Here is a 22,742-nt window from a genome sequence, read left to right as displayed (position 1 = left end):
TGACTTGCCCAAGGTCACACAGCTGACAAGCGGTGGAGCCAGAATTAGAACCCATGACCTCTGACTCCCAAGCCCGTGCTCTTTCCTCTGAGCCACGCTGCTTCCCCTAAAGGTAGAGGGGTGTAGACTGTAAGCTTCCTCTGTAGACGGTATGCTCTTTCATTCATTCATTCAATAGTGTTTATTGAGCACATACTGTGTGGAGAGCACTGGACTAAGCACTTGGGAGAATACAACAATAAACAGATACATTCCCTGCCCACAACGAGTTTACAGCCTAAAGAGTTCTTTGTGGGTAGGGAACGTGTCTACCAACTCTGTTGCTACTGAAGGCCCATCTATTGAAGACATCTCCTCCAAGAAGCCTTCCCTGACTAAGCTCTCTTCTCCTCTTCTCCCATTCCCTTCTGCATCTCCTTGACTTGCTCCCTTCATTCATTCCCTCTCCCATCCCCACAGCACATTTGTATATATCTGCAATTTATTTATTCATTTATGTATATTAATGCCTGTCCCCCACTAGCCTGTGAGCTCATTGTGGGCAGGGAAAGTTTCTGTTGTTGTTCTGTACTCTCCCAAGTGCTTAGTACAGTACTTTGCATACAGTGAGCGCTCAATAAATATGACAATGAATTAATGAATGAACTGGTGTACTATCCCTTCCCAAGCACTTAGTATAGCACTCTGCCCACAGGAAGCACTCAATAAAAATCATTGATTGACTGATTGAGTCAGAAGGATAGAGAGATTGTGGCTGGAAACAGCAGCAGAAACAGCAGCCAGTCTGCCTTCCCACACTCCTTGGCAATTAATTGTCCAAAAAGACCCCTAATCCTGGCAGGGAAATTCAAGATTAAAAACAAAATTTTTATCCATCTGCTGCCTACATATTTAACTAACTGGTCTAAATCTTTGGACACCTGGAGCAGACGGGAGTCTGTTTATTCATAAGGTTGGTTTACGAAAGGGTTAGTAGTATAAGTAAGGATTTTTTAAAAAAAAATCATAATCACGTCCCTTTGACTTAAAATACTTTCTCAGTGAGAGTAATCTTTGAAATACCAGTTGAAGTTTGAAATTAATGCAAATTTCGGTCTTCCATCACTACATGTCACACTATCAAATCCATCTATGATTAAAAGAATATTACTCAGTATGCAAGAGGGGAAAAAAAAGGTAAGAATTCATTCCTGTTTCATCTAGGAAAGTAAATGTTGTAAATGGAGCTAATGAAAAGATCTAAGCAGTTGAAGATTGGGCCAGAATGACTGCTCTGTATCAAACCTACATTTTCCTGGAGTGTATTCTTCTTAAGAGAATTTTTGGTGCATTATTCTAAGGGGGGGGGAAATGTAGCTAATGTATTAGAAAAGTCATATGCTAGGCTATCAAACACTCTCATTTATTGGTGGTGTGTTGCTTTAGTCACCATGTCCCTTTCCCACAGAAGGCATATCCTAATAAATTATTCAGAGGCTGGCTTAAAAACATACAAAAAATATTAAGATACACCCAATATTAAGATACTGTCCTTCAAAAGAACTAACCAAGGCACACCTCAGCAGTCAATCAATCAATCCTATTTATTGAGCACTTACTCTGTGCAGAGCACTGTACTAAGTGTTTGGGAGAGTACAATACAACGGAGTTGGTAAACCCGTTCCCTGCCCATAATGAACTTACAGTCTAGAGGGGGAGAGCCAATTCTGGGTGTTTGGAAAACCTTGATAATGAACCCCTTGCCTTTAAGCAATAATCCCAGAAGCCACTTATTTGGAAAAGGAATATAAGAACATGCATGCTATCATCTACTGAAAGGTTAAACAAATTCGACCATGCAATCAATTGTTCAAGAGAAAGGGTCTGGCTACAAAATTCTGGGTGCCTACTACGTGCAGAACACTGAAGTGAGCACTTAATAATAATAATAATAATAACAACTGTAGTATTTATTAAGCTCTTACTATGAGTCAGGCACTGTACTATTTGCTGTGGTGGATACAAACAGAACGGTTGGACAGAGTCCTTGTCCCACGTGGGGCTCACAGTCTTAATCCCCATTTTACAGATGAAGTAACTAAGGCACAGAAAAGTTAAGTAACTGGTCCAAGATCACACAGCAGACAAGTGATGGAGCTGGGACTAGAACCCAGGCCCTTCTGACTCCCCGGTCCATGCTTAATCATTCATTAATTCAATCCATTTATTTAGTGCTTACTGTGTGCAGAGCACTGTACCAAGCACCTGAGCAATGTACTAAGTGCTATCCACTAAGTGACACTGCTTCTCTTCTCCTACAGTCAAACAACTGATAAATCAGTGGCATTTATTGAGCACCCAATGAGGGTTAGGCACTGTACTAAACACTTGGGAGGGTGCAACAGTAGCAGGACATATATACTCCCTGTCCTCAAATTTACATTCTAATGGGGGAGACAGTCAAAATGTTCCTATGGATAGCAATAGCCAGAGAATAAACCTGTATAATCAGGAAGAAGCTCAAACAGCAGTGGGAAACAGTGTGGCCTAGTGGGAAGAGAGGGGCTTGGGAGTCAGAAGTCCTGGATTCCAATCCCGGATCTGCCACTAGCCTACTCTGTAACCTTGAGCAAGTTACTTAACTTCTCAGGGCCTCAGTTTCCTCAACTGTAAAAGAGAATTTCAACACCTATTCTCCCTCCTACTGAGTCTGTGAGTCCCAAGTGGAATAGGGACTGTGCCTGACCCCAGTGCTTAGAACAGTGCCTGACGCATAGTAAGCACTTAACAAATACCTCAAGAAATACAGGCAGAGCAGCTGCAAAAATAATTGAATGTACAGATAAATACAGAAATGATCTATAAAATAATATATAAAAGAAAAATCTACACATCTTCACAAGTGCTGATGATAAGATTGAAGTGTTTAGGGGCCAAAGTGAGTGTTAGCGTGAGGCAGCTGAGGTGTTCTGAATTAATCAGGAAAAGCTTCCGGAAATAGGGAGACATCCCCTGTAGACTACAAGCTCCTTGTGGGCAGGGATCATGTCTACCAACTCTTTTGGAGAAGCAGCATGGCCTAGTGGAAAGAGCACAGGTTTGGGAGTCAGAGGTCGTGGGTTCTAATCCCAGCTCCGCTACTTGTCAGCTGTGTGACTTTAGGCAAGTCACTTCACTTCTCTATGCCTCAGTGACCTCATCTGTAAAATGGGGATTAAGATCGTGAGCCCCACGTGGGTCAACCTGATTACCTTGTATTTACCCCAGCACAAAGTGCTTAACAAATACCATTATTATTATTATTATTATATAGTGCTTTCCCAAGCGCTTAGTACAGTGCTTTGCCCAGAGTAAGCACTCCATCCACACTCTACCCACTAGGCCACACTGCTTCTCATGTAGCACATTTTACTGGGGTCCCTGCTTTAATGCTGGGGGTAGAAAAGCTTCATCAGGCAGGAGGAGACACATTAGGTTGACAACTCACTGATACCACAACTTTATCTTCACGTGACTTATAGGCAGAAGTGAAAAGGAAACATTAGAAACCATGGAAAGAATGAGGAAACTGCCAAAACAGTGTCACACCACTTTTTTTTTTAATTTCAGGAAATGCTATTCTGGGATTCCAAGCTGTGTCTCTTTTTTTTATTCTTTGTAATTTAGTGTGTCAAAACCTAAAAACAGGCTCTAAAATATATCATTATTATTGACCAAGCTGACATCACACCTACTCAGATCCTCAAATTCTACAGTTTGGGGTTTTGGGGCTTAACTGCTCAGTTTTCATTTAATTTCCATGAGGCGGTAGACTTCTTTTAGAAAAGGACATCTAGGAAAATAGTAACAATGCCACTTGTGACATGTGTGTGTGTGTTTGGTTTTGCATAAAGTCTTACAAGTAAGTAATATTCTTCGTTCGAAGTGGTAGATGTTACTACCTAAACCTCATTTGTCAACACACAGTTTCCTGGAGGTGAGGAGGAGCAGGTGAGTTGACTTCATAAAAATAATAATAATAATAGTAATAATGGTATTTGTTAAGCGCTCACTATGTACCAAGCACTGCTCTAAGCGCTGGGGTAGATACAAGGTAATCAGGTTGTCCCAAATGGGACTCACAGTCTTAATCCCCATTTTACAGTTGAGGTAACAGACACAGAGAAGTTAGTGACTTATCCAAAGTCACACAGCTGATAAGAGGTGGAGTCGGGACTAGAACCCATGATCTCTGATTACCAAGCCCCTGCTCTTTCCACTAAGCCATGCTACTTCTCAGAAAGAAAGACAGAGACCGAAACCTGGAGAGTCCAAGGGCTTCAGGTCAATGGCTAACCTGGGAGAGGAACCAGACCTCCTGTCTCTTAGTCCTCTAGCCCCCGCGGACCACCCCACGCCTGCACAGTGTGAACTTCTAGAAGCAGAGTGGCCTAATGGAAAGAACACAGGCCCTGGAAGTCAGGTGTCCTGGCCTCTAGCCCCCTCTCTGCCTCTTTCCTGCTGTTTGACCTCGGGCAAGTGGGGTAGTGGATAGACTAGACTGTGAGCCCACTGTTAATAATAATAATAATGGCATTTGTTAAGCGCTTACTATGTGCAAAGCACTGTTCTAAGCGCTGGGTAGGGTAGGGACCGTCTCTATATGTTGCCGACTTGTACTTCCCAAGTGCTTAGTACAATGCTCTGCACACAGTAAGCGCTCAATAAATATGACTGAATGAATGAATGAACATGGGCCAAGGAGTCAAAAGGGCCTGGGTTCTAATTCCGGCTCTGCCACGAAATTAGACATGTATTTGCTTATTAGCCTTGGAAATACACGTCATTCTCTCCATTTTGGTAACTTTTACTAAATTAGCCAAGTGTGAATTTTAAATACAACAGAAATGGTTGAAAACTGACCCTAATAAATCTTCTCACTCAACAGAAAGAAATGGCTGATATTGCATAGTTTTGAAATAAGACTCTTCTGAAAAGTATGTGCTTCATCAGCATTTTTTTAAAAACACATCTTCATATAGGGGACTGAAATTATACTAATTATGTATTGTTGGGCATGCCTAGCTAATGTTAATATAAGCAAGTAAATATTTAATCTATTCCAAATGCTCATTTTGTTTAGTCTAAAAAGCCCACTCTGGTAAAATGAACTTACTTCATGAGAAATTTTAGTTTATTCTACATATTCATAATCTTAACCAGCCAGAAGAAAATTCTTCATAGCATAATAATAATTATGGTATTTGTTAGGTGCTTACTATGTGCCTAGCACTGTACTAAGCACTGAGTAAAATATAAGCAGATGAGAAGCAGCGTGGCCTAATGGAGCCTGGGAGTCAGAAGGACCTGGGTTCTAATCCCATCTCTGCCAGTTGTCTGCGGTGTGACTCTGGCCAAGTCACTTCACTGTGCCTCATTTTCCTCATCTGTAAAATGGGGATGGAGACTGTGAGCCCCAAGTGGGACAGGGACTGTGTCCAACCTGATGATATCTACCCCAGCGCATAGTACGGTGCCTGGCACATAGTAAGACCTTAACAAATACCGTAAAAAAAGATGAGACACAGCACTTTGCCCATATGTTTTTCATCTCCGTTTTGCAGAAGAGGAAACAGCCAGTTGAGTGACATGCCCAAGGTCTCACAGCAAGGAACTGGTAGGGAGCCGGAATTGGAACCCAGGTTCTCTGACACCTATCTGTATATCTTTCTACTAGGCCATGCTGCTTCTCTTAAAGCATGTCAAGACATGTCCGGTTACACTTCATCAAGGTGCTGAAAGACCAAATTGTCTGGGAAGATTTCTCTATCTGGAAGAGCAATAACCAATCACTCAAAGTTGAAGTGAGGATGTCAACTGCAAAAAGGCATGGAAGGGGTTGAAATCTAAAATGATCTAGGAATGTAAGGGTTGGGGAGAGGGCTAGAGGGAGTGCTGACTTAAGTCTTTGAAGAATCTGTGTTCTGAATGCACATCCTGGTTCTGGAGCTTCCAAATGCTTCCTCTTGACTTCAAAAAGTCATCCTTGAGAAGCTCGTTGTGGGCAGGGAACATGTTTGTCAACTCTGTTGTACCATACCCTCCCAAGCATTTAGTACAGTGCTCTGCACAAAGTAAGTGCTCAATAAATACCACAGATGATGATGACCTTGAGGGGTGAAAGAGACCCAGTGGGCAATGACTATTTCTTGCCCAGTGGGTAAGACTCACTTGGCAAACGGCATTCCTGAACAACGGTTCCCCAAGACAGCACTGGAGCACCAATAATGTTTCTTCAGCCTGGATGCAGGGTGAGCCAGAATGAACCAGCTCTGCCTCAGACTTGAACTGACCTACAGCATTCCTCCAGTTCAGGTTTTTCACCTTCCATCTGAAACTGAATCGTCACCTGTCTCCTCCATGACCTATAAGAAAACTTCCACAGCCCAGAGCATTCTTCTAATAGAACCATTGGCAACCCCTATCACGTGATCAAAAACTCATCCACCCATCCGTGTGGCTTACTCCTGCATGAAATAGCAATTCCCTGGAATGCCCACCTGGCAGTGTCTTAGTTTTGAAACTGGGGCAGGTACCGTTTAAATCCCAACTGAATGGACTTTCTCACATATAGCCCTTCCCTTACCCTTGACTAGACTGTATTAGTTTCCCTTTGGTTTATTCTTTAACATGTCTGAATTATTCCATCAATTGTATTTATTGAGCACTTACTAATCATAATAATAATTGTGGCAATTAAGTGCTTACTATGCACCATGCACTGCACTAAGCACTGGGGTGGATACAAGCAAATTGGGTTGGACAGAGTCCCTGTCCCACATGGGACTCACAGTTTTAATCCCCATTTTACAGATGAGAAAACTGAGGCACAGAGAAGTTAAATGACTTGCCCAAGGCAACAAAGTCAGGTCCTCCTGACTCTTGGGCCCTTGCTCTATCCACTAAGCCATACTGCTTCGCTAAGTGCAGAGTATTCTGTGCAGAGCACTGCACTGAGGACTTCGGAGAATACTATAAAATTAGTAAAAATGATTCCAACCCTCAAGTAGTTGACAATCTCTTCAGGGAGACACACACTAAAATAAATCACAAGTAAGCGGAAGCAAGAGAGCATACACATATGAACATAAATTCAATGGGATTAAGGTGGAGAGATGAGAGATGAATCAGGCAAGGCCTCCTGGATGTGTTATGGGCATGGAAGGTGCCTACCAACTGGAACTGTATTGTTCTCTCCCAAGTGCTTAGTAAAGTGCTCTGCACACAATAAGGGCCCAAATAAATAACCACTATTGATGATGTAGTTTCAGAAGGGCCTTGAAGATGGGGAGAGCACTGGTTTTCCAGATGAGAAGAGAGTGGGAGTTCCAAGTAGAAAGAACCGTCTAAGCAAGAGGTCAATGACAAGAGAAATAAGAACCAGGCCCAGTCTAAAGAGAAGTAGTGTGGCTTAGTGGAAAGAGCACGGGCTTGGGAGTCAGAGGACATGGGTTCTAATCTCAGCTCTGCCACTTGTCTGCTGTGTGACCTTGGGCATGACAACTTCTCTGTGCCTGTTACCTCCTCTGTAAAATGGGGATGAATACTGTAAGCCCCACGTGGGACACCCTGATTCCTTGTATCTAACCCAACGCTTAAAGCAGTGCTTGGAACATAGGAAGTGCTAAACAAATACCATAGTTACGATTATTATGATTATTATGATTATTATTATTAAAGATTGGCTTGAGAAGAATGAAGTGTGTTAGCTGGGGTGTAATGGGAGAGAAGCAAGGCTAAGTAGTGGGGAGGAGAGGTGATGGTCAGGAATTTCTGCTTGGTGAGGAGAGGGACAGGCAACCTTTGGAGGTTTTGAAGAGAGGGGAAAAGAGCATAAAGCAGTGTTTCAGAAGAATGATCCCTGCTGAAGAGTGAAGTGTGGATTTAAGAGGGGAGAGGCTGGAGGCACAGAGGTCTGCGAGGAGGCTGATACGGTCCCATCCTTCCTGCCCTGACACCGCTCTGAAAGAAACTAGTACTACACTCCAGAGCAGCAAGGCCTAGTGGAAAGAGCTCAGGCCTTGGAGTCAGAGGATCTGGATTCTAATCCCAGCCCTGCCGCACGCCTACTGTGTGACCTGGGGCAAGTCACTACTTCTCTCGGCCTCAGTTTCCTCACTCGTAAAATGGGGATTCAATACCTGTTTTCCCTTCCCCTTAGACTGTAAGCCCCATGTGGGATAGACGCTGTATCCAACCTGATTATCATGTATCCACCCCAGGGTTTAGAACAGTGGTTGATAATCTGTAAGCACTAAACGAATATCATAATTATCAACTAAAACTAAATCTTTTCTTAATAAATCTTCAATAAATAAATTTATCTCCAATAAATCTTTGTTGACCCACTGAAGCTATCCGTATAAACACAGTCAGACTTTGTCTTGAACCAATAGGGAAGACATTACTTCATGGAAGAGAAAGTTCCCTAAAAAATGATGGATGGCAATGAATGTGCAGGAGCATGGCCATATTTAACCTTGTTAGGAACTGTACCTTATCAATTATGTTTGAGGATTTTGAACTGTGGGAATGTTTTGTTTCTGTTGTTTTCTCGAAGTGCCAGGAAGAAAGTATCTAATGAAATAATGTTCCGAAACTGAGATGATTCCTCCTCCCACTCTCTTTCCTAGCACACAATGCAATAGACGTAATGCAATTTTCACCCTCTAATACCAGCATCTAAAAGGTTCCTAATATCACCCAACCCCCTGGGATGGATGGGGCCCGCCTAGCCCATATCAGACATTTTTAATCACAAACTGCACTCCCAGGTAAGAGACACATCACCAGTGTCATCTTCACATGTGAACAAGTCTGTACATTACAAGAATAATATGAGTCCAGCTTTGTGACCCTTTGATGCAGGGATGGGACTTTTCAAACAGATCAAATCTGGTGCATGGACCCGCATTAGATTTATATTTTATCATTTGGCAGCTGAAAACTGCCTAGGAAATGTGCTAAGCAGCCAGAGGGTCAGTGTTCTCACCCACCTGACAGCTCAGAGAAGATTAAAGTTGATGTGTAGGAGGAGAAGGACTCTGAATAATAATATTATTTGTGGTATTTGTTAAGCACTCACTAAGAGTCAAGCACTGTACTGAGCACAGGGGAAGATACAAGATAATCTGGTCCGACATGGGACTCCCAGTCTAAGTAAGAGGGAGAACAGGTACTGAAATCCCCATTTGGCAGATGAGGGAGTTGAGGCACAGAAGTTAACTGACTTGCCCAAGGTGGTGGAGCTGGGATTAGAACCCAGGTCCTCTAACTCCCAGGTCTATGTTCTTTCCACTAGGCCAAGCTACTTCTCAGTTGAAAGTGTTAGTGAAAGACTACAGGTTTAGTTGGAGAGATTGAGAGGGTGTAGTGGAAGACTTGGAGAAGAGGGAACTCTGAATCCTGTGGGGAGGGAGGATTTTCCGAAGAAAAACACTTCCCTTCAGCACAATTTCAAAAAAATTAAAAAATAAAACTCAGCTTGTCTGTCCATTCGATTGCTGTACACTATGCCATTTCCCAGTCCATTGCATTCCCTGAGCAAATCCAATTTTACAAATCCAACTATGCAATGGTAAATATTAGAATAAATATGTTACTGTTTTAGAGACTCTTCTGTGTAATGAATTTCATTACTTGTACATCAGTATAACTGACCGATTAATTTTAATTAAGCATGCTGCCAGATAATGAACAGCTGTTAAAAAAACTCTGTGGAAAATTAACAGCTGGAAACATTTAGTGTGAAAACCGAGAGGTCCTCTGAACAAAAGGAGGCATGTAGCAAGTGTGTAGGTGGACAAACAAAGCAAAGGGGAAAATGAATCATTAGGGCCGTGCTAAATAGATAGTAGGAGAGCGTCTTTGGGGAACTGTGTGGAATCCTTTGTCTAAAATTGATTTAATACCTAAAAATCACTAGATGGTCTGATTTTGAACCCTCAAGCACGTTCTTAGGAACATGTCCATACTCTAATGCCCAACCTCACACTTACTTTACATCGTTATACTTATGATTTACAGTTGTTATACCAACAGATCTTTATTGGGTTCAATTCAGTGTCGGTAGAAAAGGTATCCAGATCATATCTGATCCAACTCACTTCGCTCCTGGTAACAAACATGATGACCAGGTCAGGGGACAAAGGTTCCAATCCCAGCTCTGTCATTTGCCTGCTGAGTGACCTTGGGCAAGCCACTTAAATTCTATGCATTTCCCCATCTGTAAAATGGGGATTAAATACCTGCTCACCCTCCAGCTTCTGTGCCTTCTGGGACAGGAATTGTTTTCTGTAGGCTTATACTACATCTACCATAGTGCTTGGCCCATAGTAAACTCTTGACAAATACCAATATTTTATCATTATCATCATCATCATCATTATTGTCAGCCTCTACACCCCAGCATAGGTGTTCAATAACTACCACTGAATGGATGCCAAGGCCTAACCTGGATAATGGGCTCAGGATCAACAAAGTAGATGCCACAAAGTAGTCTCTGGAGAATCTTTAAGGTCCTGATACCTAATCTGTGGTGCCTGGCATGCCACTGCCTACTAGATGGGAACCCTCTATGAGCAGAGTCATCTGCTCATTGATAATAATAATGGATAATTATGGTATGCTTTGCCAAGCACTGTTCTAAGCACTAGGGTAAATGCAAGTTAATCAGGCTGAACAAAGTTCCTGGCCCACATGGGGCTCACAGTCTAACTGGAGGGTGAGCAGGTATTTAATCTCCATTTTACAGATAAGGCAACTGAAATCAGTCAGTGAGTCAATCGTATTTATTCATTCATTCATTCAATCGTATTTATTGAGCGCTTACTGTGTGCAGAGCACTGTACTAAGCGCTTGGGAGAGTACAATATAATATAACAGACACATTACCTGCCCACAGTGAGCTCACAGTCTACGGGGGAGATGGACATTTATATAAATAAATAGAATTACAGATATGTACATAAGTGCTGGAGGGTTGAGAAGGGGGAAGATTTAAAGGAGCCAGTCAGGGTGATGCCGAAGGAAGTAGGAGTAGAGGGAAAGATGGCTTAGTCAAGGAAGGCTTCTTGTGGGAGAAATGCCTTCAAAAAGACTTTGAAGTTGGGAAGAGTAATTGTCTGTTGGATATGAACAGGGACGATGTTCTAGGACATAGACAGGATGTGGTGAGAGGTCAGTGGTGAGATAGACAAGATCGAGGTACAGTGAGAAGATTAGCATTAGAGGAGTGAACTGTGTAAGCTGGGTTGTAGTAGGAGACTAGTGAGGTGAGGTAGGAGGGGGCAAGGTGCTTTAAAGCTGAAACACGGAGAAGTTGAATAACTTGCCCAAGGTCAAACAGAAGGCAAGTCGCAGAGCCAGGATTAGAACCCAGGTCCTCTGATTCCCTGGCCCATGCTCTTTTCAGTAGGCCACACTGCTTCTCAATGGATGGGAGAGGTCGAGCCTGGGGCAAGATCCGTTCCATCAGCTTTGTTGTTGGCCATTTTAGAGGGGTGGAGAAAGACCTGGAGAACTACACATGGTGGTGATTCATCCAACTGAAAAGGTCCCTGCCCTCAGCCAGAGCTCCCATGAGGCAACGTGGCTTGGTGCCAAAACCACAGGACTGGAAGTCAGGTGACCTGGGCTCTCATCTCAGCTCTGCCACTGGCCAGCTATAAGTCCTTGGGAAAGGCACTCAATCTGTCTAAGCTTTAGTTACCTCATTAGTAAAATGGTGATAAGATAGATTGTGAGATCTCTGTGGGACAGAGACTGCCAAACAGAATGACCTTATATCTACCCCAGCATTTAGCACTTAGTAAGTGCTCCATAAATTGAATCATTATTATTATTATTACTGTTGTGATTAGGCCTAACCCAAAATTAACTGTGACTTTCTTTCCTCACCACAGCCTAACCAGAAAATGGCCAGGCTAAAAACAGGATTCCCCTCCTTCAGAATCACTTCATGGACTTGAGTTTGCTCCAGGGCAACCAGTGGCCATGAACTGATCTTGAATGTGACTGCAGCATTCTGGAGATTTTCCAGAAATTTCTAGTTAACTGGATCATTTCTAGTTTGGCTCTGCCACAAGTCCCTCCCCAAAACAGGGTCCTGCTGGTGGCCACCAAGCCTGCCTGGGTTCAGCTTTGCGCTTAGAGAAGCAGTGTGGCGTAGCGTATGACACAAAGGCCTGGGAGACGGAAGGACATGGGATCTAGTCCCAGCTCTGCCACTTGTCTACTGGGTGACCTTGGGCAAATCACTTCACTTATCTGGGCCTCAGTAACTTCACCTGTAAAATGGGAGAACCTGGGAACTCCGTGTGGGACAGGTACTGTGTCCAACCTGATTTACTTGTATCTACCCCAGCACTTAGTACAGGGCCTGGCACATAGTAAGCACTAAACAAATACCAGAATTATGATTACTGTGCTGACCCACTTCAAGCCTGGGTTTTGGGGTTCTGTGAGATTCACAGGTCTTCCCAAGCCCACAGAGAGCTTCACCCTTTTCTTCCACTGCCTACTGCAAGCCAGAAGGGCAGACAGATACCAGAATAGTCTTGGGTCTATGTCCCAAGGTGACCCTGGGGTACCAGCCATCTCAACACAGAAATGAGGGTGGGATACTACCCCCATAACAAAAACTGCTAGATTGACAGCCCAAGCCAGGAATACAGAAGGTGTCCCTCACCCCCGTGCCAATCAAATTAGGTATGGAGGAGAGGGGAGGGCAGAAATTGGATAAACTGAGGCCAGAAGCTGGAACAGCCTAGGACCACAGGTGATAAACACCTGCAGCCTTTGGACCTCTGTGCAGAAGATCGGAACTTGCAGTAGATGGCTGCAGGGTGCCTCTGTCCAGAGTGTGAGAAGCCCGCTCTGCCTGCACCAAGTGAGGAGCATGGGATGGGGGACTGTCCCATCCCACTGGACACCTCTGGGGCTAGAAACCAGGTGCTTCGCCACAGGTAACAAATGAATGGATTCCTTCCAAGGGGAAAATATTCGTGGGTGGGAGCCAGGGGGTTCCCCAGGGGTGTGTAAATCAAGTGGACTCCTCCCAGGTGGGAAGTTCACATGGGTGGGAGCTAGCCGCCCCACCGCGTACAAACTATAAGGGAATTATACCTGGGTGGAACCTGGGTGTTCTGCCACGCGCGAGTAACGTATGAGTGTGTTCCTCCCATTAGGGAAGTTCTAATATTACTAGTTAATCATATTCCTCCCAAAAGGGAAGTTCAATTCATTGCACCTAAACAATTAAATAATTCAATTCGCCTCACGGAATAAATTTTATATAAAACTCAGGCTTTCCGTCCCCGCCGTCCCGCCACTCTCTCTCTCTCTCTCTCTCTTGCCATGCTGACTACCGAACGAACCCGTCCCCGGGCAACGGGTGACAGTCTTGCTCTCCACCAAGTTGGAGCAACCGAGTATGCATCTGTGCAGAAAGAGGAGTACTGGGGAGGGACAAAACCGATCCAATTCACCATTTACAGACATTTATAAAGACCAAAGAACATTAATGAGAAATGTGTTTCAAAAGGCACTGGCTCCCAGAAAGAAATCAAATTGAAAGCTTTTCTTGTGCCCTTTTCCTTCATCAGGTTAGCAACAACCAAACGGCAATGTTTACTCAAATGAAATATGTGCCATGGATATGTGTTCCCGCTGGTGCTTGGCGTAAACAGGCCAAATCAAAATATTTCAAAATCAGATTTGGAGAGACAAGAATGAACACTCACATCCTGAGGGAGATTTATGAAGCAAAAGCAGAAAGATGGCCAGGGAAGTGGATGTGTTAGCTTCTGATATTGGCAAAGCAAAGTGAAGCCACTTCAGAGAAAGAAGAACATTATAGATCACAAGAGCTGTTATGAATTGGAGTCAGAGGATATGGTTGAAAAACCTAACTGGAAACTTAGTCCTTCACATCCACTCTGAAATGACTGCAAAAATACAAAAAATAGATTACCAAGGAAATAGAAAAAGAAACTATAGGAACCTGACTCTTTGTTTTAGAGAATGGACAGCCTGCAAGTTCCACCAACTAGTTGGGAGACAAAACAAGAGAAAAGCCTTTAAGGATGAATTCAAGTTAAATTCTGATGGTCTGTATAATCATTTAGAGATGGAAATTATTTGTATCAAAATAATGTCCAAGGTTTAAGAAGGGGAAGGGTGTGTGTGTGTGTGTGTGTGTGTGTGTGTGTGTGTGTGTGTGTGTGTGTGTGTGTGTGCGCGTGCGTGTGCGTGTGTGTGTGTGTAAGAGTATTTTGTATTCTCTGTGGGCACTGTGCATGAGTTGACACTTGCCCGCTTTGGACACTTTGCTTGGATTTCCCCAGTCCACCTAGTGTCACCAAAGGTCCCCTTGTTAAATTGTTTCCATCAATGTGTCCTCCAAGTTTCCTCAAATGTCTTAAAGATGTCCAATGAAATCTGGATGAAGGACATCCACTCTCCTATTTTTGATTACTCCTTTTTGGCCCTTCTTCCTGCTCACACGCTTTTAACTCTGGGTGCCTGGTTAAGGCTCAGTTCTGGGACCTTTGTTCATTCTCTCTGAGAATTCATCCACACCCAAGGTTTGGGCCCAAAAAGAAGCTCCCAAAGTTACATTTCCAGCCTTGTGTTTTCACGAGTTTTACCACAATTCCATCTTCTCCTGCCTCTGGAAATATCTCCACACAGATGATCCACTAAAATACTAAATTCAGTATCTCCAAAACAGAACTTATATTTCCGCTTAAATTCCCTCAACCTAAATTTCTCAACATTGTCAACACTACACCCATACTTCCTGCTCCAAAAATTATAACTTTGGCATCATCATTGACTACTGTCCGACTTTTAGCTCCTACAATCAGTCGAACTTTAGATTCTGCTATTTCACTTCATGGATTGGCCCTCCCTTTCTAGTCTTATGGCCACTTCTCTTGTTCAAACCAGTGTCACCCCCTGGATCAGATTAAGGCAGAAGCTTTACGGGATACACCTCAGGGTCCAGGGCTCTACATTCATTATCATAATTCATATATTCTACAAGCTTTAGGACTGAAACAATACCACAAAATAGCTTTATTTTAATTAAAAAGCAAATTGAAAATAAAATTAATAAGCACATTGCCAAACTATCTTAAATTTGGAAAAAAGACTTGAACAGGGGCCCCACAAAATCTAATTGCCCTGAGCCCAAGGAAAAATTAATCCAGTGCCTCCTTCATGGTCTCTGGGTTTCAGACTTCTTCCTTTTTCATCCTATCATACATATAGTTCCTCAAATCTTTTTTTAAGTCTCATTAAAAATGCATCATTCCTCTCTTCAAAAACCTCCACTGGATACCCATTTCTCTCTGCATTAAACAAAAGCTCTTAACCATTAGCTTTAAGGCTATCCCTCAACTAGCTCCTTCACGACTGTCACACCTCTTTCCATGCTACACTACGCAGTCCCTACTCCTCCCAACTTAACCTTCTAACTGCACCACCCTGCAAGTCTCCTGTGTCCAACCCACTAAGTTTTCTCCTCTATAAACAACTTCTGCCTAACCTCCAACTTTAAGAGGGTATTTTTTTAATGGTACTTATTAAGTGCTTTATTATGTGTCAAACACTCTTCTAAGTGCTGTGGTAGATACAAGCTAATTAGGTTGGACACAGTCCCTATCCCACGCAGGGCTCACAGTCTAAATAGGAGAGAGAACAGGAGAACTGAGGTACAGAGAAATTTCGTGACTTGTCCAAGGTCACACAGCAGGCAAGTGTCAGAACTGGGATTAGAACCCAGGTCCCCTGACTCCCAGACAGGTGCTCTTTCCACTAGGCCTCAATCTCATCTATTACCTCGATCTCATTGATCTCACCGCCGACCTCTCGGCCACGTCCTGTCTCTGACCTGGATCGCCCCCCTCACCCCACCATATCAGACAGATAATCACTCTCCCCCTCTTCAAAGTCTTATTGAAGGCACATCTCCTCCAAGAGGCCTTTCCTAAGCCCACCTTTCCTCTTCTCCCATTATTTATATTAATGTCTGTCTCCCCCTCTAGACTGTAAACTCCTTGTGGGCAAGGAATATCATACCCTCCCAAGTGGTTAGTACAATGCTCTGAACACAGTAAGTGCTTAATAAATATGACTGAATGAATTGAATGAATACGCCATGCTGCTCCTCTGACTAATTATAATAACGGTGGTGTTCATTAAGTGCTAACTATGTGCCAACACTTCTTTGGGTGTAAAGTGGCATAAAATAATCTGGTCAGACACAGTCCCTATTCCACATGGAGCTCATCATCTAAGTGGGTGGGAAAAAAGGAGAACAGACCTAGGTGGGAAACCTCAGGCATTTAGTACAAAAGAGTGGGCTGTGGGCATTCCATAAGTCACAACAATAATGGAATGACTAGAATTTTAGAATTTCATCAGAAAGAGAGAAAAAATAGTAAGTGCGTGCCCACACTTCACAAGCACAAAAAACGCTATGGTAAAATGTGACTTCTTTTCCCAGCCATCTAAACAAGAAATGTTGCCTGTTGCTCATTATCAGACTCTTCATGTTACAGGTTAAAAATGTTAATTAGAAAAATTAATATTAATTGGGGGTGACATCTCACTACAACACCCATTTAATCAAGTTAGAGAGGAGGCGATTAATAAAACAAGGCAGAGTGCCCACATCAGAGGGGGAAATTCCCATATCCTTAGCATCACCAATCAGCAGTCCATGGCAGGCAAAGTCAGAGGGGCACAACGGGTCATTCATACTGGTTTGTCAGCCTCCGGCCCAGGTGCTGAAGGCTGCCCTCAGCACTGACTCCACAGGGGTGATAGAGGTCATGGCCCACAAACGTTTCCATCTGCTGGGATGAAGCCATTGCTTTCACCTGCTCAGCTGTGTGAGCTATATGCTCTCAATCCAATCTCACTCACTTCAGGGCTCCAACAGGCTCCCAGAAACGGTCCAAAAAGCTCCAGGTTGGATTTCCATGATCTGTTAGCCCTTCAATTGTGTTTACCAACTTGTACTCTTCCAAGAGCTTAGTATATAGTAAGTACTCAATAAATATGATTGAGTGATTGATTCAAAGACCGCCTGACCCTGCCATGTCCCATCTCTCTTGCTCTCCCACCAGCAAAAGTGTCATGTCCCATTTGTCTGTGTGGAACATCTGATTTTGTGTGGCCTTTCCTCCTGCCTCAATGATGCCACTGCCACCCTGCACCCTCTGCCACTCACCCCTGCTGACCCTGGCCTTGGCTGGGTGGCAAGTGCTAGAGTCCTACCCATACAATGCACAGTGTCTGAGCCTGCAGGACTAGATGAACCCAGGTCCAAGGTAAACCAAGTCCCCACCTATGGTGCTTCTCACCACCCCAAACCACCTACCCAAGCTCCTGGAGCTTCTGGGCTTGAGGAGCAGTAGTCAAGGGCATTCAAGGGTAGCAGTTCCATTAATAATAATAATAATAATAATATATTTATTTATTTCATTAATTGTGTCTGTATATATATATATATATATATAGTTCTATTTTTCTATTTTGATGTTGTTGATGTTTTTGTTTTGTTTTGCTGTCTGTCTCCCCCTTCTAGACTGCGAGCCCACTGTTGGGTAGGGATTGTCTCTATCTGTTGCCAAACTGTACTTTCCAAGCACTTAGTACAGTGCTCTGCACAGAGTAAGTGCTCAATATAATTGAATGAATTAATGAATAATAATAATAATCATGGTATTTGTTAAGCTCTTACTATGTGACCAGGCACTGTACTAAGCACTGAGGCTGATACAAGCAAATAGGATTGGGTAAAGTCCCTGCCCACATACGGCTCATGGTCTCATTCCCCATTTTGCAGATGAGGCAATAGGCACAGAGAAGGGAAGTGAGTTGCCTAAAGTCACACAGCAGACAGGTGGAGGAGTAGGGATTAGAACCCATGATCTTCTGACTCCCAGACCGACAGGGCTACAACTCGCAGCAATTCCCAGAGTGTTCCCATCTGCAGGAAGTGAGTCTTGTCCTACATCTAATTTGGCTGGTGCTCACTTTGCACATAGTAAGCACTTAATAAATGCCATCATTATTATTATTATTATTATCACATCCAGGTCAGGTTGATCCTCAGGCACTACGTGTTTGAGCCTGTTCTAGGTTACAGTAGACTAGGGTAGATAAGCAGCGTTGCTCAATGGAAACAGCCCGGGCTTGGGAGTCAGAGGTCATGGGTTCAAATCCCAGCTCTGCCAATTGTCAGCTGTGTGACCCTGGGCAAGTCACTTAACTTCTCTATGCTTCAGTTACCTCATCTGTAAAACGGGGGTTAAGACTGTGAGCCCCACGTGGGACACCCTGATCACCTTGTATACTCCCCAGTGGTCAGAACAGTGTTTTGCACATAGTAAGTGCTTAACAAATACCATCGTTATTATTATTATTATTAGTGTTTCCCAAAGGACTGAGGTCCCACAGGTGGCTCCAGGCCCCAGATGTCCACAATGGGCAAAGTCTTAGTGGCTTCCTGTAAGAGGGAAGAGGAAGAAGAGGAAGTAGACACAATTCAGAGGCAGAACAGTGTGAGGAGTGGCAGAGGGGAGCAGAACCCTGCTGGTGTTTGTCCAGCCTGCTGTCCTGGCATATCTCCCAGAAAAGGCCCAGCAAGACAACATCCTTCCTAATGCCTATTCCCAGAACTCAGAAGACACATCCCAACCTACTGCTCAGAGTGACCACTTATTCTTCATCTACGCCTTAGCCCCGCACTTAAAATTCAAGCAAAGATGAACAAAGTGTTTGGAGAAAAAAAAACCACCATCAATCATCCAGTGACCGTTTCCCAAACCCCACAGTTTTAGCTGAGGTTTCCGGAACGAAGTAGGTTTCTTAAATGGAGGAAAGGCTTTTAAGCTTATAAAACTCACAAACTGGGGAAAAAAAAACAAAACAAAAACAACATCTAATGTACATTACAACTTCCTAATAGAACTGCCACTGCATTTTACCATCTTCTATTGATTGGATTATGAAGGGGCTTTGTGCTGCTTGCTTCATTATTGAGTTGAGTTGTTGGGGACAGTGTTTGATGCAGCTTTTTCAGCAAGGAGAGAAAAATGAAAATTTAACATCAGACCACAAGACCAGGACAACAGTGTCCCCCATTCTTGCCAACTGTGTGCTTCAGGTTTAAACTTTGGGATTCCTGACCATCCCTTTCTATAAACCATAGCTCTGCCAAGATGAGGCCCCTCGCCTGGAGGTTCAGATGTGGGAAAGCTTTTTTGTTCATTCGATTCATTCAATCACATTTATTGAGTGCTTACTGTGTGCACAGCACTGTACTAAGCAGTTGGGAGAGTACAATATAACAAAAGGTGGACACACTCTCCGCCCACAATGAACTTACAGTCTAGAGGATGAGCAGCCTGGCCTCTACATGTCCTTCCCCCCACAGTAGGGTTGGCAGGCACGTCTTCATGAGGAATGGGGGTGGGGGAGCCACACTTCCCCCTCAAACTGAGAGTGGGTAGCCCACACCAATCGTGACCCAAAGCTGAGTCAATGTTAAGTGGACAGAGCAGCTTGGACCAGCCTGCTCCCTTCTGAGAGGACACCCTTTAATTAGAGAACAGCTTCCAAAGCTGCCACTCCCGGGAATTTCATTAGCTCAGAGACTATCTGAAAAGAAAAGGAAAGAAAAGAAAAAAAGGTTTTGGGTGGGGGGCAGCTATCCAGCCCCAAAAAAGGCAAGGACAAAGAGCTGGCATGGTGGAGGTGAGAAAGGGAAACAAAGATGGCCAATGCCCCAAGGAGAGAGGACAGATGGAAAGAGTACCAATGGCAGCTGCCCTCTGGGAACCAACACTCCGGCACATCTCAGTCCTGTAAACTGTCCCACTGGGGGGCACTTCCAGATGGTACTGATGGTTCCCAGTCACTTGGGCACTGCTGGGTGTCCCTCGATCCATCCAGTGACAGCCAGCTGTCCACCTCGCTGCCAACATCCCAGGAGAAACCTTGCCAGGAATACCCTCTCTCCAGCTGCTACTCTTTTTTCAGAGCCAGCACCCTCATAATGGGCCAGTGGTTTTTCTAGAGGATTTCCTGAACCTCCAACACATCCTGTCTGATAAAGTAGAGAGGAAACCTTGTTCGATCCCTTCCCGTGAGAGGCAGACAAGGCAGCATAACCTTGTAGAAAGTGCACAGGTCTCAAAGACAGGAGACCTGGGATTTAGTTCCAACTCTGTTTCTGGCCTCTTGAGTGACCTCACTTTAGTCACTAAATCTCTCGGGGCCGCAGTGTCCTCATCTATAAAATAGGGATACCTCCTCCCCCTTCCTCATGGGGATATTTTGGGGATAAAATGAAGCAGCTGATGTGAAAACTGTTTGGGTAAATTACGTGCTATGGAAACCTCAAGGGACCATCTTCAGCAACTATGCATTTATATTGATATTTGAACTACCAGCAACTCTGTGGATATGGGAGAAGAAGCCTGAACAGCTATCTCTTTGCACAGGAGAGAGTGAGGCAGATTCTGGTGGGGGGGTTAGGCAGGAGGTCACCTAGGAAGAAGCATCTAGAGATTTCTGAGCATTCATCATCGTTACCATGGGGAGCGGGTGATGCCAGATGTTGCATTTTTACTCAAACATCAGAAGCCGGGGTGGTGGGTGGAGGTTACTTTCCATAAAGCTGATGTGTGATTTTTGTGGCAAAAGCAGGATTAGAATAAGCAAATGGAGTCAGGCGTAAGTGGCTTGGGGAATTAGTGACTGAGTGGGGAAAATGTGCAACCAACACCACCTTTCGAGCCCCTGTCCCACAGAGAATCTAAACAGTTGTTCCACCAGGCTGCAGCAGTGAACTGGATCATTTAATTTCCAGAAAAGAAAATAGAAATACACTGCACGATAAACCATTTCTGCTGAGCTTTCATTTATCCAATTACTTCAATTGCATTTAACTGATTCTTTAAACCCTTTACTTTTGAATTTGTTTTACAGATTTGGAACTCTGCCTGAAATGCAACAGATACAATGTCTTATAAAAACCAGTGCAAGAGAGCTAATTGTAGGAGCAAATTCAGCTAGCACACTGAGAATTCACCAGTGTTTTGTCATGCCAGTCTGTTTCCCTGTGAACGTGGGCAAAGTGCGGTCAGGATGACCCCTGAGCTCAATTCTCTCCAGGGATGTGTGCCCATTGGGCAGAGCGTGGAAGAGGCTCCGTCTCTTCCTGCAGGCAACCTCCAAGGCCAACAAATGGGTCTGAACTCTATAACAGTGTTAGCGCATGGAAGATGCAGCCCTTCAGCTAAGTACCCAGGAGACACCAATCTATTCTCCCTCTCTTTCACCACCCCCAGAGAAGTAAATATTTGACTCCAGTCAAGATTCGGACTTTTTTTTCCACCAGCTGCTGTTGTAGCTTCTTGTGGGCAGGGAACATGTCTACCCACTCTGTTTTATCATTCTCTCCCAAGTGTCTTCCAAACTCTAGCTTGAGATGGCTCCCCAGGAGAATGTGTGCCTCAATTCCAATACACTCTCTGATACAGTCGCTAGACTGTAAACAATGTAGGCAGGGAATGTGTCTATTTATGGTTGTATTGTACTTTCCCAAGCACTTAGTACAGTGCTCTGCACACAGTAAGCGTTCAATAAATGACTGAATGAATGAATTATGAATTCATGAAAGCAGCTGTGTTCCTCATTGGCTTGGAGTCTGCAGCAAGATCCCTGCATGCCCTGTTTCTGGAGTCATGACATGCGGAGGTTGCCCAATATTTCCACAGCAGGCTCAGGGCCACGTAAGGAGCTACCCCGGGCAGGAACCTTTTCTCTCCCTGACCCCTCTCTCCTTCTACCCCTCTCTCCCCCTTCTGCCTTTTCTCTCCCTCTCTCCATCTGGCCCCTCACACCCATCTCTAACCTAGATGCTTCAAGAGGGGCTAGGGAGAGTCCATGTGGCCTAATGGGACAGTTTTCAGTCCCATCATTACCACAGGCCTGCTATGTGACCTTAGGGAAGTCCCTTAACCTCTCTAGGCCTCAGTTTCCTCATTTGTTATCATTTTTTATGGTACTTGTTAAGCTATATGCCAGGCACTGTACTGAATGCTAGGGTAGGTACAAGATAATCACATGGGGCTCACAATATTAATCTCCATTTTATTGATGAGGTAAATGAGGCACAGAGAAGTTATATGACTTGACCAAGATCACACAGCAGACAAGTAGCGGAAGGAGGATCAGAACCCAGATACTTCTGAGTCCCAGGCCCAGGCTCTATCCACTAGGCCATGTTGCTTCTACTTTGACCAGAAACCAATAATTTAACAGCGGTAAATTCATCTAGCTGCAATATCATCAGGATCCCAAGGAAAAAAACTTACTTCATCCCCACCCCTGGGGAGCATTAACAGGTGGAATGTTAACCTAACCCAACCAGGGCAACACCTGTCAGGAACCAAGGGCAAACTCATCACATCAACTTATTCAAAAGCATCAGTTAAAACTGCAACTCAACAGAGAGAAATCACAGAAACATATTGTTTGTATGAGGGTATCAGTTCCCTACTGATGAATCCTGACAGAAATCATCTCAAGGACTCAATTCTGTTGACGTGTACATAGTTGCTACAAGATTGCATTTGACACACATTTAACTGGGTCAATAGTCAGTGCCCAGATTATCCGACCCAAGTCAGACTAAGTGATGG

The 22,742-nt window shown here is 44.0% G+C and overlaps 1 protein-coding gene across 1 annotated transcript in view; it reads right to left on the bottom strand.

The window, feature by feature from the left end:
• MDFIC (MyoD family inhibitor domain containing) overlaps positions 1–22,742 on the bottom strand; it is a 120,530-nt gene that overhangs the window by 61,115 nt on the left and 36,673 nt on the right. The window lies entirely within an intron of this gene.

The sequence above is a fragment of the Tachyglossus aculeatus genome, chromosome 10 (genome assembly GCF_015852505.1).
Source record: "Tachyglossus aculeatus isolate mTacAcu1 chromosome 10, mTacAcu1.pri, whole genome shotgun sequence".
Taxonomy (NCBI): domain Eukaryota; kingdom Metazoa; phylum Chordata; class Mammalia; order Monotremata; family Tachyglossidae; genus Tachyglossus; species Tachyglossus aculeatus.
This window is presented reverse-complemented; position numbering and strand designations above follow the sequence as displayed.